Source organism: Triturus cristatus, chromosome 3_2 (genome assembly GCF_964204655.1).
Source record: "Triturus cristatus chromosome 3_2, aTriCri1.1, whole genome shotgun sequence".
Taxonomy (NCBI): domain Eukaryota; kingdom Metazoa; phylum Chordata; class Amphibia; order Caudata; family Salamandridae; genus Triturus; species Triturus cristatus.
This window is the reverse complement of record NC_140584.1, coordinates 800,264,528-800,282,199: the sequence shown is the minus strand read 5'-3', so window position 1 is coordinate 800,282,199 and position 17,672 is coordinate 800,264,528.

Genomic DNA, 17,672 nt, shown 5'->3' with positions numbered 1-17,672 from the left:
ATAAAAATGGTATCTTACTTGTGTGGGTAGGCCTAGTGCCCACGACAGGAAACGGCTCAAAACGCAACATGGACACACCACATTATTACAGTGAAAACTGACCCTTTTTTCCAAAGTGCCTAGCTGTAGATTTTGAACCCTAGCTCTGCCGGCACCTAGGGAAACCTAGCAAACCGAAACATTTTTGAAAACTAGACACCCTAGGGAATCCAGGTTGGGGTGATTTGTCTGGCTCTCACCAGGTTACGTCAAACTTACCAAACCCCCACATTTCTGAAAACTAAAGACCTGGGGGAGTCCAGAGAGGTATGGCTTGCGTGGATCCCCCAATGTTTCCATACCCGAATCCCCTGCAAACCTCAAATTTTGATGAAAAAATCTAATTTTGTCAAATTTTAGTGTGGGTAAGTTGTAGGATCACCGGGCTAACACAAATTTCCTACCACCCAGCACCTCATGGTCTCCTTATAAAAATGGTACCTCACTCTTGTGGGGGGGGTTAAGTGCCCGTGACAGGCAGGGGCCCAAAATGTATTGTGGAGACATCAAAATTACCTATGGCAAAACAATCTGCTTTTGTAAGTGGGTCAAATGAGTTTTTGGTCCCTGGATTGGTGGCTATCTAGGGAAACCTACCAACCCCACATATTTCTGAAAACTAGAGGCCTTGGGGAGTCTAGAGAGGTATGGCTTGTGTGGATCCCCCAATGTTTCCCTACCCAAAATCCCCTGAAAACCTCAAATTTATCTACAAAAATCACTTTTTTCATACATCTTGTTGTAGGATCACCGCGCTGGCACAAATATCGTATCACCCAGCGTTCCCCTTGTTCTCCCGAGTAAAATGATACCTCTCAGAACATTCCATCACTGAAATGTGAGGAAAATGTTTTTCTTACAAGGTTTGAGGTTTGCAAGGGTTTCTGGGTAACAGAACCTAGTGAGAGCCACACAAGTCAACCAATCCTGGATTCCCATTGGTGTCTAGTTTTCAAAAATATACAGGTTCGCTATGTTTCCCTAGGTGCCGGCTGCGCTAGGACCCAAAATCCACAGGTAGGCACAGTCCGAAAAAAAGTCAGTGAGCTTTCTGCCACCCTGGGGAGGGTGGAAATTGGGGGTTGTTGCCCCGATATGCCCCCCAGGTGGGGCAGTAAGACTGTGGCTATTCTGTTGGGGGGTTGGGACATTGGGAGTCCCATTCTGGGCAGTCCCCACCCCTACATATAAAAAAGCCAGGATAATCGCTAGTGCCTAGTGGGCTCTCTACCCCGGTGGGGGGGGGGGCATATCAGGGGCTTTTGCCCCATCTACCTCCTGGGGGGTAGAAAGATTGTGGCATCTTTTTTGGGGAGGTGGGGGTCCTCACCCCGAACTTTGGATGAAAAAATCCCTGGGGCCTAGTGGGCTTTCTGCCCCCACAGAGGGCAGATAAGGGGCTATTGCCCCATCTGCCACCCAGTGGGGTGCAGAAAGACTGTAGCATTTTTGGGGGGGCAGGTGGGGTCATTGACAAGTTCATTCTGGGCAGCCCCCAACCATACATATATAAAGAAAAATCCCTGGTGCTAAGTGGGCTTTCTGCCCCCCCCTCCCCGGGGGGCAGATCAGGGGCTATTGCCTGCATCTGCCTCCTGGGGGGGCAGAAAGTCTTTTCTGCCTTCTGCCTCTGAATGCTCCAGCCTGGACCTGTATCTGTATCCATGAACTTTGTCTTATTCCCTGCGCGGCTAACGGTGCCTAGCCCGGCCTGTTGCCTGCCAAAACTGTATTCAGCCTTCAAGTTATCTGCTCCGCTCCTCGAGAAATGCATTCCTGTCTAGTAGCTTAGGTAAACATCCCTCCAGCTGCAGAGCAAAGGGCCCGGCCTTACTGTCTCCGTGCAAGTAATTCATGACTTTCGTTACCATGGTAGGCCCATGCCCCCTCGCATCTCATGCATCTCATGTAGACACTTAGACGCTTGTACACGCACTAGCAGTCAGTATAGAATAACCTCTGCTTGAGAGACCTTTCCTTCCAGATAATATAGTTCCTTAAACACAAGATATTAGATACGATTTGGGATTAGGTTGTCCTGACATCCCAGACTTCTGTCTCCTCATGTAGGGCTAAATGTCAAGTCCCCTTCACCCTCTAGTTACACGTCAATCACACGTCATGCGGCTGCGCGCGCATCTCTGCCATGTATTTTTGCTGACTTTGCAGGATTCTCTTATGGATCCACCCACTTGTGTCATCATCATAATGACGTTTCTAGTATACGCCTTTATGTACGCCTATTGTAACGCCTTTTTCATTACGTATGTGTATTCTTATCTCTCTTCTCAGCTGTAACGCCTTCTGCATATGTCTTCACTGTAATGCATTTGCTATATATATTATAACCTGTCAATAATGTATTGCCTATCCCTTCCTGAACCTTCGTGGTGACGGAACCCGATTGCCTGGTTCGAACCATAATTCCTTTGTAAGGAATAAATTCCCTTTTATAACCTCAAATACCACGGATTCTGCCTCTTATTTTTACTGAGTTATTCTTATTGAATTTTACCGCATACATTAAGTCTAGGTAATTTAAATTTACCACATAATTGGCGCCCGAACAGGGACACCTCTCACACCCCACGCGCCGGAGGTGCGTTGCAGACCCGGTCTCCTGCCACAGCCGGACGGACAATTACGCGTACCCACAGGATTTCCTGTATCTCCCTCAGGCCAACGGGGGCGACTGAGGCTGCGATGAACACCCAGACGAGGCGGTGAGGAGTGCGGAGAATCCCGACCAGAGCCTAGCTGAGAGAGCAAGATCCGAGGTATCCAGAGGCCCACCAGATTCCGAAGTTCCGAAGTATCTAAGTCACGAGTCCAGTCCAGTCCAGTTTGGTCTAGTCCAGTCCAGACTTCCGAGGCCTTCCGTTCCGTGCTTCCCGGTGAGTACCGTTGCTGGGGATGCATCTAGACGCGCACATCAGTTTGTGCCGGTCAAGACGGGTTTGGGTACACAGACCTGGTCTGCACTGTTTCGGCAGTGTAGCTGTACTGTTTAGCAGTATATCCAGTATATTTAGTATTATGCAGTTAACTAGTTTTATTTTTAATTATTATTGTTCGTTTCTAAAAAGTTTTTGATATGTTTTAAATGTCGTGGTATGAGTGATTGTTCGATCTTCATTATTGTGTTTATTGTAATTATTGTGTTCAAGACCGAGTAAGAATTAAGTAGCAAGGTTCAAGATGCCGTTATTTTCAAAATTAAGACAGATAAAAACTAGAAAAGGGATACTCGAGGAAGCTGTTCCCATTCCACCTAGGGACACTCCAGGGTACTTTATGTACCATAAACATGGCCTAGATGCCGTATTATATCTTGATCTATGGGTGGACTACACCAAGGATTTAGCAGAGAGTCAGAGATGGCCCGCTGCTGGGACATGGGATGCAGATTGCATCATGAGAGTAGAAGAAGTATTATGGAAAAAGAAAGCCAGACAGTCACAGAAAGATGCCATTGAACTATGGCGTAAAGAATCGCATAGACGCACAGAGAAAGCGCTCAGAAAAGAAGAGAAAAGTAGGGAAGATTCAGAAAGAGCCCGAGAAAACATATTAATTGACGAAGGTATCCGAGTAAAAACAGAACAAGTAGACAGACAACGAAACACTCTTATGAATGGTATGTATCCTCTTCTGGCCGAGGGTTTGCCTAAGGCCACCCTGGAGGTACCAAAAGATCTGCCACCTCCATAACTCCCGATTAAAGTACATCCCAAGACCGCAAAGGACATTTTCCTTTCTTCCTATTTAGATGATGCAGCCCCCGAATATGCTAATGGTGCGCAGCCACGCACACCACCTGTTAACGACGCTCAACCCCAAGATCAGCTGCCCCCACCTCCGCAGCAACAAACTCCTCCTCACGTTCTAAACGTTCCACCTGTTTCTACAGTCCTTCCTGCATCTACACTCTCTACCCTACACCCAACAAATCCTTTTGGACTTGGCACCTCAGGAGGTGCGACAGGAGGTGCGACAGGAGGTTTTTCCACGCCACCGCCAGCATCTAGATTGACTTATAGGGATTTAGCACACCAACGTACACCCCAAACAGCTAATCACAATATATTTAATGAGCCTCTTACAGATTGTAGATATGATCCAGTGCCAGGTAAACACGACAGAGTGTTGCTATCATCAGTACGTTTACGACGAGTTGCAAACTATTTAATGACATTACCAGGAATGGTTGAACATCTAGACAAAATATATCGCTTTGTCCAAACAGGGCAAGGTCCTGAAAGTATTGGCGAGGCCATGGAATACCAGAAGGTGGACATGCAAAAATTATTGTTACGCTTTTTCATAAACTGCTTGATCAGAAACAGAGATAGGCCTGAGGTAGATCCGGAGGAAATGCAAGTACTTACCAGATGGGGTCAGAATATAGCAGACGGAAAACATGATAAACAGAAGAATATAGAAGTCATGCACCGAAAGATCAGAAAAGAAGTAGAACGAATACATGAAAGAAGATTAGAGGCAGATAAAACTGAATCAGAGGAAGAGGAGGAGGAACAGTCAGAAATGAACACAGGACAATTAGAATTACCAGCTAGAGAAATGATAGCTTATGTAGGTAAGGGAAGATCTTTTAATAAAACAATACGTCCGATGCGTCCAGAATGTAACAGAATTTTTCAAACAGCTATCTCAAATCCAAGGACCCCTGAACACTTATTCCAGGCTACTGATAAATTACTTCGAGAACGAAGGGGGTACCATGTGCTCGATTCTATGGATGAACAAGAATTAGCCAGGTCAGCAGTACAATGGGCTGACAGTTCTGAAAAATACAGTGATGATGCGCTAGCACACACGTTTCTGAATCTCACCCCAGATGAACAGCGTTTAGCTGGTATATACATGATACAACATCTCCTTATATTATATAAAGGCCAACACTCCGATCCTGGTCCCCTAACTGATATACTGATAGAACTACTCATGAATAAATGGAGAGGTCTAGGTACCGATCTAATTAAAGTAATTCTAGAATACCGACATAGATATAGTGCCTTTTTGTGTCCAGAACATGATCCAGCTCCCTCCATGGAAAGAAAAACGTATTACATAGACAGACAGAATCCCTTACGCGAAGTACACCCAGTTAGAAATGATGATAATACGTTTAGACGCGTGTTCGTGTACACGCCCATAACTAAAATAGAACTATTGGAAATGAAAAAATTAGTGCCCAGCCATGACAAAGATCCAGCAGGTTTTCACCGTGAACTAAAGGACATGTTACTCATGGGTGATTATACCTATCCTGACATTATGAAAATATTGAAAGTATTATTGCCTGCCGGTATTTACGAGAAACTCAAAGAAAAAGAGTGGGAAGTGGGAGACCAAAAGATTGATTGGACCGCATTAGAAAACGAAGAAAATGCCCGAACTGCAGGCGTAGGGCTTGGAGACAAAACTAAAGCATTACCAGGATTATTAGTACAAGTATTGCCACGTTTATTAACTACGAAAAAGGAAGACTGGGGAGCAATCTCAGCTTGCAAACAGAAACCCGATGAAGACACTAGTGATTTTTATTCCCGATTTGAAAAATGTTTTGGTATTAATAGCGGCCTGAAAGCAAGTAGCGATTCATATCCACATCTTTTTGTAACAAAACTAGTCGAGAATTCCCTGCCACAGGTTAAAAACAGAGTATTGAAAGTTGAGAGCACTTGGCAAGCTAACACTCCTTCACAAATGTTACAAATGTTACAGTATCACCAGAATAGAATTAGAGAAGAACAAGAACACGAACAAAGACGTATGAAAGACACGAAAATGAAAATGCTCGTCGCTCAGTCAGTTCCAGCTGACGGTCATAAAAAGGGTGCGACACAGTCCAGTAATTCAGCGGTTCCCGTTAAAGGGACATGCAACTATTGTAAACAGCCAGGTCATTATATAAACGATTGTGCAGTTCTGAAACATAATATCTCTACGGGTAAAACCAAGGAGAGACCACGCCCGCCTAGACAGGATCAGATCCAACAACAAACACCTCAACATGTACAGCCTATGCCGGTTCCACAACAGACCGTAGTGGTACCACAGCCACAGCCTATTGCCGCAACACAAAACACGACACAACAGATGTACCAGTATGCACAAAATGACTATCCAGATTATCAGCGCTACACATGAAATAGCCTAGAGAGGGAAGTTGGCTTACCCCTTATTTAGGTTCCTGTAGATCAGGAGGGTCCTTATGTACAGAGTCAAGTATTAGGGAAAGACAGAAAGTTTTTACTTGATACAGGGGCAAGCAGAACAACTATAAGTCACGACGAAGTCCCAGGGGCACCCCTCTCAGGCTCACAGAATATTTCCCTTGGTTTTTCAGGAAAGCCTACTATTAATGAAGTATCACAACCGCTTCCTCTTACAGTTGGTCCATTGACACGGACTACAGATTTATTGCTTACAAAATCATGCCCAGAAAACTTGTTAGGTATAAAAACAGTGAAAGCTCTAGGAGCTATAATATGTTGTTCTCCGGACGGATTACGACTATTTTTGCGTGACTTTAAAGGTCACTACGTGTCAAGAGACATGGATCACCGGTTACAGAATCTACCTGCACATTTATTGGCACAAGGCCCCACTGATGTAGGTTGTATGCACATTACACCATATCGAGTCACACTCAAAGCAGGAGTGGTATTACCACGAATGCGACAATACAAGTTACCTCCAGATGCTGTAGTGGCTTTACTGCAAATCATTGACGAGCTCATTGCACAAGGAGTGGTTGTGGAAACCGACTCCAATGTATGTAATTCTCCGATCATTCCGATTCTTAAACGAACTGATCCAAAAGCACCCCCAGTATATCGATTAGTTATTGATCTGCGCGAATTGAATAAATGCATTGTACCAAAATATCCCGTGGTTCCAGATATCTCTTCATTACTGACAGCTATTGATTCAGAAGCAACGTTCTTTACTGTAATTGACCTCAAGAACGCCTTCTTTAGCGTCCCAATCGATCCGGAAAGCCAATATTTGTTCGGATTTAGTTTAAATGGACGAAGCTTTAAATTTGCACGCGCACCTCAAGGATTCACAGAAAGCCCCAGCATCTACAGCCAAGCACTGAAAAGACAACTTGACAGTATCCACATGCCAGTTAACACTGCACTGCTTCAGTATGTCGATGATCTATTGATCACCGCCCGAAGCGAACCCGAATGTGAAAAAGCATCACTGACGGTTTTACATTTTCTGGCCGACAAGGGGCACAAGGTGTCCCCTTCGAAGCTACAATTCTGTGCCCAGCAAGTTGTGTACCTTGGGCACTTGCTGTCCAAGGGGGGGAGACAGCTCACACCTGACCGCATTCAGTTAATTGTAAACATGCCACCACCTAAGACACAAAAGGAGGTACGGGCCTTCATAGGCCTCACTTCGTACTGTAGGCAGTGGATCCCCCAATATGCATTTCTAGCAAAACCACTCATTCAGTTGACAACCCAGGAGGCAGCGACATCGACTGTCCTCCCTTGGACTCCAGAACATACACAAGCTTTTGAAGACTTAAAGAAAGCCTTATGTCAAGCACCTGTTTTAGCGACACCATGTTACAGTAAGCCTTTTACACTTTTTGTTACAGAACGTGAAGGTACTGCCTTGTCAGTACTCACTCAGGAACAAGCAGGATCACACAAACCATGTGCTTACTTTTCTAGCACATTAGATCCAGTAGCCCAGGCTCTTCCTGCGTGCCTGAAATCAGTCGCAGCGACAGCTTTAGCGATCAGACAAAGCGATTCCATAGTATTAGGACATCAATTGACAGTACAAGTACCACACGCAGTAGAGGTTCTCTTGAACCGGACACAAACACAACACTTGACTATAGCACGACTGATAGGTTACGAACTAACATTGTTTCAGCCACACATAGAAATCAGACGTTGTAGTACATTAAATCCTGCCACACTTTTGCCATTAAGTGGAACAGACCCATTGGCACATGATTGTATTGAAGTCATTACTATTACGACGAAACCCAGACAAGATTTGACAGACATCCCATTACCAGACCCAGACCTGACATTTTATGTAGATGGTTCATGTATGAGAACAAGTACAGGAGAGTTAGTGGCCGCTTATGCAGTCACGACAGACACCGGTCATTGAAACAAATTGTATTGACACATTATCAGCTCAAGCAGCAGAGCTCATTGCTCTGACACAAGCCTGTATTCAAGCCAGAAATAAAAAAGTCAACGTATACACAGATTCACGTTATGCATTCGGAGTTGTACACGACTTCGGAGTCCTTTGGCAAGAGAGAGGTTATTTGACTTCTCACGGTGCCAACATTCAACACGGTCCCCTCATTCAAGCTCTGTTAGATGCAATACATCTACCTACTGCGATATCTATCATGAAGTGTAAGGCCCATACAAAAGTCACCGATATTACTTCCCAGGGTAACGACCTAGCAGACCGAACAGCTAAACAAACAGCCCAGAATAGGAATCATGCAACTGACTTGACAAAGACAATAGTTCCGACACACTGCATGACAGTTAGGGATCCCGCCCTTGATGTAATTGACATACAGACACATGCTACACCAGAGGAAATAAAGAAATGGACTGAATTAGGAGGGATCCAAACAGATCAGGGATGGATGACGAAGGGAAAATCTATATGGTTCAAGTTATCATTAACACAATACATAGTCCAGCACACCTAGGAGAAAAAGCTATGTTAGACAGTATTCAAAACATTTGGTTTAATAAACACTTACGAGCTGCAGCCAAACAGAAAGTCCGAACTTGTATGATTTGTTGTCAGTTCAATCCAGGTAAAGGCGTACCTGTAGAGCAGGGTGGATTTCAACCTCCTGATCACCCTTTTGAAGTCCTCCAGATGGATTATATCCAGATGGAACGATGTCGAGGATTCAAGTATGTCCTCGTAGTTGTATGCGCTCTTTCCCGTTGGACAGAGGCATATCCCGTCTCAGATTACACTGCCCCGACTACTGCCAAACAGTTAGTTCGTGAATTCTTCCCACGGTATGGTTTGCCCCGTATCGTGTACTCAGATAATGGCCAGCCGTTCTCATCCGAGCTAATGAAACACATTTCACTCTTGTTAGGCTATCAATGGAAATTCCACTGTGTCCGACATCCCGAGGCAGCAGGTCTCGTGGAACGTCATAATCAGACCCTGAAAATTCGACTTTCAAAAATCTGTAGAGAGAAAGGTGTCGACTGGATAGTAGCCTTACCAGTTGCACTCTTTTACATGAGAATGGTAGCACATTCTCGCACAGGGCTATCCCCGTACGAGGTGGTCTTCGGTAGGCCACCAAATATGTGGGGGACGCCTATACCTCGTAAAATCACTGATGTTGATTGTAATATGCTGACAGATTACCTTGCTTCCTTGATGTCTGCACTACAATCTTGCCGTTCACAGGTAGCTGCAGCCTTTCCCGACAACACCGAGGTGAAGCCCCATGAAGTGGTTCCTGGAAACTTTGTTTTCATAAGAAATTTCGACAGGAGGAGCCCGTTTGAGCCTCGCTGGCAAACGCCAAAACTGGTACTTCTAACCACGAGGACAGCAGTGAAGGTCGAGGGTCGCAAGGGTTGGCTACACTCGAGCCATATCAAGAAATTTCATGGACTACCATCTGATTTGAACTCTCAGCCCTGCCCCCTTCCACAGACTGACTCAAAACTCCCCCTGGTTGAGAAAACCGAATCACAGGAATACAAACTGAAACTAAGGTCTAGCAAGTCAGACAATTCGATTGTTTAAGTCCTCTCCTAGGTTAATCGGTTGAATTAGTCTCTGACATGTATCCTCTAGACCAAAATAGAGAGAGAAATAGACAGAAACAGCTCAAGAAACGTGCATATTGTAAATCACTTCATAGTCACTGTATAGTGACATTGTTGATTATGTTTTTCCTAAATCTTTTGATTATTGCTGCAAGTATACTGTTGCACATGTACTATCCTATTTTCAAGCGTGCTCATTCTGCTTACAATGTTACTGCCGAACATTCTTTTAGTGAACTACCTCCACATGAGTTGTCCTACAGATTTGCGCTGCGCAACAACACATTCATTAGTATGTTACATCACTCCCATCAGACCAGCAATGCTACAAATTGTTGGATATGTGGCCGACTCCCTCCCTATCAGAAATACAAAGGAGTTCTGCCTCTCTTTCCGTACCCGTTCACACACAATGGCTCCTGTGGAGCATGGTTTAGTTTGATTAATTCTTTAGATTCAAACACTGTAGTTTACCAGAGCAACTGGGTATGGGGAAACCTGAACTTAGGTTTGCTTAAAGCCTGTTACCCTAACAAGGAGGGACTTCCCAAAAGAACAGGAACTGACCTAGAAAATGAAGTATATGGATTAGGTAATTTTACACTTAACCTCATGATTCTGAATGTTGAATCTGAAGCTGCACTAGTCTTGCCTGCTATGTCAGTATTACCAGTCAAAGGTGAATTATGTGTAAGAAAGAATGGTTCAGTACACTTGGGTCATAGTAAATGTACTACTGTGATCGAATTCAGTGATCAAGGCAAGTCTACATTTAGAGCTTCCCGTCATTCCTACTTCATATGTGGTCATACCGCATATATACGTTTACCTCTAGATTGGGATGGTACCTGTTACATTGCATTCCTTCTGCCACCTGTTTTCCTAGCCCCTCCTGATTATCATAGAAATACCAATCTAGTACACCATAGACCCCAGAGAGATATCCCGATTGTTGACTACACTGAAACAGCATGGGAACAATATACAGACTTCAATAAAGGTCTCTTTCCTTACATAGGTGTTGTCTCAAATAGTAAACTGATACGTAGATTAACCAGAACCCTTGAAGCAGTAGTGAATGAAACTACTTCCGCCCTAGGCAACTTAACAGAGGAGCAGTCTGCGATGCGGATTGTTGTTCTCCAAAATCGTCTTGTCCTTGACGTCATCCTAGCCGATAGGGGCGGAACCTGTAGGGTCATCGGATCAAGTTGCTGTGTTTTCATTCCAGAAAACGCGCCATCCGTATATAAAGCCATAACTCGTCTTCACAAGATTGCAAACCAGATACATCAGAATCCAGGCACCTGGACATGGTCCGGTTGGTTCTGGAGCGTGTTGTCAGCCTGGGGATGGAAAGTCCTATCCTTCCTAGGTATTGGCCTTCTCATAGTATTCAGTTGTTGCCTGTGTCTACAATGTGGACCAGCGATTTGCGGCCTGTGTGCCACATCGTGTATTCCACGTCCAAGTTCTTATTCAAAATCCCGGAAGAAGAAAGAAGAGCAAATGATGTTACATGAACAGATTGATGGATTCCTGAAGATCGATATTTCATGAAGGGTCCGTAGGGGACAAGGAGGGAATGAGGAAATATGAATTTTTATGATCAATTGTGTCCCCTATCTAGACCCCAACGGCTCCATGTACATGCTACAAGTACATGTATGTTCCCTCCACTTCAAGCTATGAAGACGCAAATACAATTGTGTCCAACGTTAATATGTCCTCTTTCAGATCTGCCATGAATGGGTCAGATATTCCGTTCCTAAGTATGCCTTGCCACCGTCTTTATATGGTATACTTTTCACGTTTTCCAGCTCTGGCGAGGTAGGCCCTGAATTCTGCCATCGAGCTTTTTCTGCCTTCTGCCTCTGAATGCTCCAGCCTGGACCTGTATCTGTATCCATGAACTTTGTCTTATTCCCTGCGCGGCTAACGGTGCCTAGCCCGGCCTGTTGCCTGCCAAAACTGTATTCAGCCTTCAAGTTATCTGCTCCGCTCCTCGAGAAATGCATTCCTGTCTAGTAGCTTAGGTAAACATCCCTCCAGCTGCAGAGCAAAGGGCCCGGCCTTACTGTCTCCGTGCAAGTAATTCATGACTTTCGTTACCATGGTAGGCCCATGCCCCCTCGCATCTCATGCATCTCATGTAGACACTTAGACGCTTGTACACGCACTAGCAGTCAGTATAGAATAACCTCTGCTTGAGAGACCTTTCCTTCCAGATAATATAGTTCCTTAAACACAAGATATTAGATACGATTTGGGATTAGGTTGTCCTGACATCCCAGACTTCTGTCTCCTCATGTAGGGCTAAATGTCAAGTCCCCTTCACCCTCTAGTTACACGTCAATCACACGTCATGCGGCTGCGCGCGCATCTCTGCCATGTATTTTTGCTGACTTTGCAGGATTCTCTTATGGATCCACCCACTTGTGTCATCATCATAATGACGTTTCTAGTATACGCCTTTATGTACGCCTTTTTCATTACGTATGTGTATTCTTATCTCTCTTCTCAGCTGTAACGCCTTCTGCATATGTCTTCACTGTAATGCATTTGCTATATATATTATAACCTGTCAATAATGTATTGCCTATCCCTTCCTGAACCTTCGTGGTGACGGAACCCGATTGCCTGGTTCGAACCATAATTCCTTTGTAAGGAATAAATTCCCTTTTATAACCTCAAATACCACGGATTCTGCCTCTTATTTTTACTGAGTTATTCTTATTGAATTTTACCGCATAAATTAAGTCTAGGTAATTTAAATTTACCACAGGGGGGTAGGGTGGGGGCATTTGCATGCCCATTCTGGGCAGCCCCCACCCCAGGCCAATAAAGTAAATATTAACCCTGGCGTCTAGGGTGCTTTTTGCCCCCCAGGGGGAGCAGAAAGACTGGATTGTTGTGGAGGGGAGAGGTGGGGGTATTGGCATGTCCATCTTGGGCAGCTCCCACCCCTACATGCATCGGGGGGAAAGCCCTGGCATCTAGTGGGCTTACTGCCCCCATCTGCCCCCCAAGGGGGGCAGAAAGACTTTAATTTTATTTTGCGGGGGTTGGGGCATTGGCATACCCATATTGGACAGCCCCTACCCCTAATTAAATTTGGGAAAAAAATCCCTGGTATCTAGTGGCCTTTCTGTCCCCCCCCCCCCCCCGGGGGGCAGATTGGGGGCTACTGTCCCCGTCTACCGCCCAGGGGAAGAAAGACTGAATTTACTCAATGTTATATGGGGGCAGCAAAAGCCCTTGCCTAATGGGCCGCCCCCCGTCTCTGGTGCCTAGTGGGTGGATCCCTGCTTGGGGATCACCCTCCTGGGGCAATCCCCAAGCAGGGATCTACTAAGGAGGGGTACCTGAGATTCTTCCCTTTCCAACAATACCTCTCCTGACTTTCTACATGCTCAGGGGGCTGAGATAGCCTCCTGAGCATGTAGAAAGGGAAACTGAAATGAGCCTCTGGGCTCATTTTAGTTTCGGTTTCACTGAAATTACGTCAGCGCGACATGCACGCTGATCGTCATTTCAGGGAAACCAAAGAAACAGCCTCGGGAGCTGGGGAAGCTCTTCCCCATCTCCCGAGGCTGTTGGGGGGAAAGGGAGTCCCTCTGGTACCCGCACCAGAGGGATTCCCTGTGCCATGTGCGAGGACAGCCAGGGGCCGTCCGACGCACATGAGCATTGGTGCTTCGGACGGCCCCTGACCGTACGACGCACCAAAGAGTCTATGGAGGATTATGACACAAACATGCATCAGTTTCCTCCTCTTGGTAACTAGAAGCAATGAACATGACAGCACCTAGGCAGAAAAAGCATTCAGAAAATCCACCTTATGCACATAATGACTGGAAGTTAAAGAGCATTCTTCTGGTCTTTATCAGTCTGGAATACCACTTCATGTCATTGTGTGATCTTTGAACAATTAGTGCAAGACTCTATAAATTGGTGCTCTGAGATTGTATCTGCCCCTTCTGCCTGACAAGGATGACTGCTTGAGAAGGCCAAACATCCAGTGCAATTGGTCAACTACACAGCATTTTGTTGTTTCATTTTCCCCTTGGGATTTTTGCGAACCTGTCTTTACTTCTGTATAGGACAAGACACACATCAACACTTACCATACTTAGTTTCACTTCAACTTTTAGTCCAGGTTTCTGTTTCACTTCCCTGGTGCATTATGGTCCTTGTAGTTCCTTCTGCCTTCAGAAACTTTCTAGATCACGTCCTAGTGGTGGTTCCCTGTTCACTAGTTTCGGTCCTGGATCCTATGTTTATTCTGACACCTTTATATCTACATTCTGCACTATTTTTTTCTTGGCCCAAATTTCCACTCCATTCCAGACTTTCCTCTTTCCTATCGTGTGTCTCCTGGTTCCCCTGACCTACCCTTTTCCGAGTCCCAGTTCAGCCTTCCATTCATTGGTTGCTCACTGATTCCTTGCACCTGGTGTATTCCCTGTAGCTGGCTCTCTCTCTGCACCTGCTCTCCTTCCCTGAGCCTCCTGCTATTTCATCCCTGTGAACACAAAGTGCAGCGGCTTGCAACTGACTTGGTTGTTTAGTCTCCTCGAACTCTGTTGCACCCATGCTCTTGTGATACCTGGTTTGCCGTTCTATCTTTTGTGGTCCTTTCTCTTTGTTTCTGTGATTGTCATTGGTCCTAGTCTTGTATATACTGTTCCTGTGTCTGTTTTTTCCTTGCCTTAAGTCTTAGTATTCCAGTCCTGCTCCTGATCTTGATTCCAATGTAGTTTTTCCCTGAACCCAGTTTCTGTTTTGGTGTTCCTGGTTCTGTTTTGTTTTGTCGAGTCTTCTGGTTATACTGTAATTTTGGTTGTCATAGCTTCCAAGGGTGCCAGTTAGACTCAAAGGTTTGTGCCTTTGGCATAGAGAACCATCCAGTGCTCCTTCTCCAATGGAGCTGCTGGGTGGCTCCCTGAACTCTGTGAAAATAATCTGTTCCTTCCTTTTGATAAGGTCTTTTCACCTCACAATGAGATCACTATCCAAGGAGCATGATTTCTATCATTTATAATAGTTCATCATCTCCCCTGTTCCCCTTTGTCGTGGAACCTGTGTTATCCTATAATATCCCTTTACAGACTTTCAGTTTCATGATCTAAGCCTTCCCCTGCCTACTCCAGACCTCAGGTTCTTTGCTGCCTTCCTTCCAAGCCTTCAGGTACTTACTTGTATATGTTTTACCCCGGAGCTGGAAATCCATTTTTCCTGCAGAGAACTCATCCCTCCTATATTCCAGTCTTGTGCTGATCTCACCCAGCTAGACTAGACCAGTGACACTGCTAGGTGTGTGAGCACCCGCCCCCCTGCAAATGAAGAATATTGTGTGGCCATTCTGGTGTAATAACTAAGTGCTGAAATTAATGTTTAAATTAATCTCTGCGTCTGGAGATAGCTTGGCTCTGCATTCCAGTCCATAGGTTTTCACTGACGTTGCTACTCTAGACAGAGACCAGACATATATAAATCAGTCTTGGTCCTGCTCCAATATGAACAATCGACTCCAAACATCAAGCCCAGGTCCCCTCTAGAATTCTGTTTTAGCAACCCCAGACAGGATTTGGTTATTTATGTCTCATCAGTCAAGCATGAGTGCAGTGGCACAGCGAGCATGGGTCCCATGTTTGAGCATACCCATCACACTAAGGGCATCTACTACAACTTGCTCACTTTACCAATGGATTCAAGCAAGCCTGGCTGAAGACGGCTGAAATGCCAGAAACAGGTCCTAGGAAGCTTGTTTCCGGCCCAGGGAAGGCATGGCTTGGCAGTTCGGGCTGGACTGTTCCCATGAGGCACAGGGTCAAGACTGATTTGCGTATGGCTGGGTTCAAACTGGAATGGCATGGAGAGCAAAAAAACGATGGATTTAGGCCCAGATCTCTGCACTGGGGTGAATGTATGACATTGTTCTGCATTCTGTCCATCAACTGTTGTTTTTGCAATTGTCACCCCGAGTGGGACGGGTATGCTCAGACATGAGTCCCGTGCTCTCCATGCCACTGAAATCAAGCTATCCTGGCTGAAAAGGGGTGAAACCCCTAAACCGGTCCTAGGATGCTTGTTCCAGTCCAGGGAGGACCTGGCTTGGCAGTTCGGGCTGGACTGTTCCCATGAGGCACAGAGTCAAGACTGGTTTGCATATGGCTGGGTTCTAACTGGAATGGCATGGTGAGCAAAAAAAACATGGATTTAGGCCCAGATCTCTGTACTGGTGTGAATGTATGACATTGTTCTGCATTCTGTCCATCAACTGTTGTTTTTGCAATTGTCACCCCGAGTGGGACGGGTATGCTCAGACGTGAGTCCCGTGCTCTCCATGCCACTGGAATCAAGCTATCCTGGCTGAAGAGGGGTGAAACCCCGAAACCGGTCCTAGGATGCTTGTTCCAATCCAGGGAGGACCTGGCTTGGCAGTTCGGGCTAGACTGTTCCCATGAGGCACAGGGTCAAGACTGATTTGCATATGGCTGGGTTCAAACTGGAATGGCATGGTGAGCAAAAAACGATGGATTTAGGCCCAGATCTCTGTACTGGGGTGAATGTATGACATTGTTCTGCATTCTGTCCATCAACTGTTGTTTTTGCAATTGTCACCCCGAGTGGGACGGGTATGCTCAGACGTGAGTCCAGTGCTCTCCATGTCACTGGAATCAAGCTATCCTGGCTGAAGAGGGGTGAAACCCCGAAACCGGTCCTAGGATGCTTGTTCCAGTCCAGGGAGAACCTGGCTTGGCAGTTCGGGCTGGACGGTTTCCATGAGGCACAGGGTCAAGACTGATTTGCATATGGCTGGGTTCAAACTGGAATGTATGTATGTATGTATGTACGAGATTTATAAAGCGCAGGAATCACCCCCGTAGGGGTATCTCCGCGCTAGCATAGACAAACAGTGCAGGCTGACAAGGCTTTACAAGGCTCAGATCTTAGATAATTCCGTCTTGAGGAGTTTTCTGAAACGCATCAAGCTAGAACAATTCTGCAGAACCTCTGGCAGGGAGTTCCAGTGTTTAGAGGCCAGGAAGGCAACTGTTTTGCCTCCAGTTCGACTTTTCTTAAAACGAGGAACCACCAGAAAACCTCTATTTTCTGACCTCAAATTCCGGTTCGGGGGATACAACTTAAACTTATCCGCCATATAGCTAGGGCATTTGCCAAAGACTGCATTGTGTGCAAAGCAACAGAGCTTAAACTTAATTCGCTGGCGAATAGGAATCCAGTGAAGTGACTTCAAAAGTGGCCCGGCGGTGGTACGAGGTGATTTACTGAGAACTAAGCGAGCGGCCATGTTTTGGACAACCTGTAGTCTACTAAGGAAAGCCTCATTTGCAGATGCCAATAAGGCATTACAGTAGTCAAGGCGACCGATTATCAGAGCCTGAACTAAGGTTTTGCGTACTGTCAGAGGCAGCCAAATGAAGACTGCGCAGCATACACAAGATGCGGTAGCAAGTCCCAACAGTGGTCATAACTTGATCTTTCATTGACAACCGTATGTCCAACTGAACTCCTAAATTTTTTGCCACCAAAGTAGGAGAGGGGGCGGGGCCCAACACCGCCGGCCACCATCCAGGAACCTATGAGGTGAGTGCAGGACCAAACAACAAAATTTCAGTTTTGGACGCATTTAGCTGCAAAAAGTGGTCCGTCAGCCATTCTGCTATGGCAGTCATGCCTTCCGCAAAACATTGATCCACTAACTCCCTATCTTTATCAAAAGAGAGGAGTAGTTGAGTGTCGTCTGCATAAGAGAATGGCTCAAAGCCA